At 40.1% G+C, this 3,333-nt stretch overlaps 1 pseudogene; it reads right to left on the bottom strand.

Moving 5' to 3' along the window:
* Nucleotides 1-1,213: 1,213 nt before the first annotated feature.
* LOC114025940 lies at nucleotides 1,214-3,126 on the bottom strand (annotated as a pseudogene).
* Nucleotides 3,127-3,333: the final 207 nt, after the last annotated feature.

Genomic DNA, 3,333 nt, shown 5'->3' with positions numbered 1-3,333 from the left:
TTACTGTTCCTGGGGAAATCCCTCTAACAATTTTATGGTACCTGCTCTGAAATTTATAGTCTTAGAGTTTCCTGGGACCCTGAGAGAGACAGAGAGAAAATTAAGTGACTTGTCAAAGAGTCACATAGCTAGTGTTTGTCAGAGGAAGAATTTAAATCCAGATATTCCTCAATCCTAAGACTTATTCTCTATCTGCTGCACAATACTGCTCCTCATATTAATGCTAGGTTATCAAAAATATGTTTTACATGGAGCCTAATGCTTGCCCAAAATTGGTTCTAAGCATAGGCTTTTGTGGAGCATGAGTCAGGTGTGTCTGCACAGCCAGAAATACCCAGTCAATGTTCTATGTATTCCAATGATCCTGCATGCTTTATATCTATAATTATTCAATAAAGGTAATTGACTGATGAGTGACTGCCAAGTGTGGCTTCTCTTTCCCTTTTGTGTTTTCTTTTCTTTTGCATAGGAAAAATATCCATTACATTTTCCCACTTTCATTATCCAGTTCCTCTACTGAGCATATAGAAAGTGTTCCTTAGATATAGGATTATAGGATTTAAAAATAGAAAATACCTTAGAAATGATCTCATTCAGCTCTCTCATTTTTTTATATGAAGTCCATAGAAGTTAAATGACTTACCCAAGGTCATACATGCAAAGTTAAGAAACCCAAGCTCTGTCAGAAAAACTAAATCTGGCGTTCTTCCCACTACACAAAAGAATTAAACAAGAACATTTTGACAAAGACAGATCAAGATACAGGCTTGAAATCATCACTATGGGGGGGAAAAAAGAAAAAGAAAAAATCATATACACCATGGGAGTCTACCCCTGGAGCTTATTAGCCCTTTCTATCTACTCTCAAAAATGTTTGTCACCTGTACAAGAAACAGACCAAAAGTATGCAAAACATGAATTTCACATTGAACCAGTTTGTTCAAATGGGGTTTTGTTTTGTTTTGTTTGTTTATTTGTTTTGCCAATTTTAGGTAAATTTTATTCTCTGGAACAAAAATTGCATTTCCAGTTGTTTACAGTACTGATAAAGTGGAATGTTGTTCACTTCTCTCCCTCTGCACACATTTGAGTATTCAGAATGCCCAAATTTATACAGTAGCTAAAATGTTACTTTTAAACTACTACTGCCTTGGCTACAAATTTGAGTACTTCAATTTTTGGAAAACTGTGTGTAATGTTCCTTCTGGTGCGTTTAATCGACCTCTTCAATGGTGGGTCTGGAAGAAGCACCTCCAGATGGGGCTGCTCCACCCCCTGGGAACCCACCAGGAAGACATGCCTCCTGGCATGCCCCCCTGCACTCTGGTACAGCTTAGTAATGATGGGGTTGCAGACCTTCTCTAATTCTTTCTGCTGATGCTCAAATTCTTCCTTCTCAGAAGTCTATTTCTTATCCAGCCAGTTAATTATTTCATTACATTTGGCAAGGATCTTCTGTTTGTCTTCATCAATAATTTTGCCTTGGAGTTTCTTATTCTCTATGGCAGTCTTTATGTTGAAAGCATAAGATTCAAGAAAATTCTTGGAAGATACCTTGTCTCACCGATTCTCATCTTCAGGCTTGTATTTCTCAGCCTCCTGGACCAAACCCTCACTATCTTTAATCAGACGACCTTTGTCATCGGTGTTAGTGATCTTGTTCATTTTGCCTTTGCTCTTATCCACAGCAAAAACATTGAGAATGCCGCTTGCATCAATGTCAAGTGTTACTTCAATCTGAGGAACATCCCTCAGGACAACGAGTATTTCTGTGAGCTCAAATTCACCAAGCAGGTTGTTATCTTTTGTCATTGCTCTCTCACCTTCAAAAACCTGAATAAGCATACCAAGCTGGTTGTCCTAGTAAGCGCTAAAAGTAGAGGCATTGCTTTTGAGCAGAGCTGTCACAACTCCACCAGTAGTTTCATTTCCAAGGGAAAGAGGAATAATGTCCGATAGCAGCAAATCTTGCACATTCTCAGATTTATCTTGAGACAATATGGCAGCCTGGACAGCTGCATCATCAGGCAACAGCCTCTTCAGGATAAATACTCTTGTTGAGCTCCTTGCCATTAAAGAAGTCCTGCAGAAGCTTGTGGATTTGGGGGACCTGAGTGGAACTGCCCACCAAGATGACATCATAAATCTATAATTTATCTAGCTTGGCATGTCTTGGGGCCTATTCCACGAGGTCCAGGGTGCCACTGAAGAGGTTATCATTCAGCTCTTCAAAACAGGCGTATGAGATAGAGATAAAGAAGTTGATAACTTCATAGAGGGAGTCAATCTCAGCACTGACCTGGGTACTGGTAGAGAGGGTGTGCTTTGAATGCTCACAAGCAGTGCACAGATGATAGACAGCCCTCTTGTTCTCACTGCTCCCTTCTTGTGCTTTTGCTTGAACTCAGTAATGAAATGGCTGACCATGCAGTTGTCAAAGTCCTCCCCACCCAAGTGGGTGTCCCCAGCTGTGGACTTGACTTCAAAGATGCCATCATCAATGGTAAGAATGGAGACATAGAAAGTACCTCCTCAAAGATGAACACATTTCTCTTGGCACCAGTCTTTTAGTCCAAACCATAAGCAACAGCAGCAGCAGTCGGCTCATCGATGATTCAGAGCACACTGAGACCAGCAATAGTTCCAGTATCTTTGGTCATCTAACATTGGGAATCAGTGGAGTAATCTGGCAATATGATGACAGCATTTGTGACAGCCTTCTCAAGGTAAGCGTTAGCAATTTCTTTCATCTTGGTCAAGACCATAGAAGATACATCTTCTAAATAGAAACTTTTGGTCCCCCTTTGTATTCTACTTGGACCTTAGGCCTGCCCATGTGGTTCACCACCATGAAAAGCCAATCCTTCATGAATGACTACGCAACTACACCATCAGATCTGCCACCAATCAGACATTTGGCATCAAAGACTGTGTTGGTGAGGCTCATTGCGACTTGATTCTTTGCAGCATCACTAATTAAACTTCTGTGTCAGTGGAGGCAACATAGCTTGGGGTAGTCCTGTTTCCTTGATTTTTAGTAATTATATCCACTTTCCTGTGTTGGAAGATTCCCACACAGGAATAACTGGTGCCAAGATCAATGCCAATTTCAGGTCCCTTCAACATGGTTGCTGGGACATCAAAGATCATAGCTAACCACTATGGAGCAGAAAGGGCTGCTGCTGCACTGCTGCACTGCTGCTATGTATTCATTTTTCATTTTTTTTTAAATAGAAGAGCAAAAAGAAAGGTTTTTTTATTTTTATCTTTTAAAAAAGACAATTTGTTAAATGATTTTAAACTGCCTTAGCCTCTAAATAATAAAAATCCTGT

This window comes from Vombatus ursinus, unplaced genomic scaffold, assembly GCF_900497805.2.
Source record: "Vombatus ursinus unplaced genomic scaffold, bare-nosed wombat genome assembly UNPS02014832.1, whole genome shotgun sequence".
Lineage (NCBI taxonomy): Eukaryota > Metazoa > Chordata > Mammalia > Diprotodontia > Vombatidae > Vombatus > Vombatus ursinus.
The sequence above is the reverse complement of the archived record's forward strand: the minus strand, read 5'-3'. Positions and strand labels throughout refer to the sequence as shown.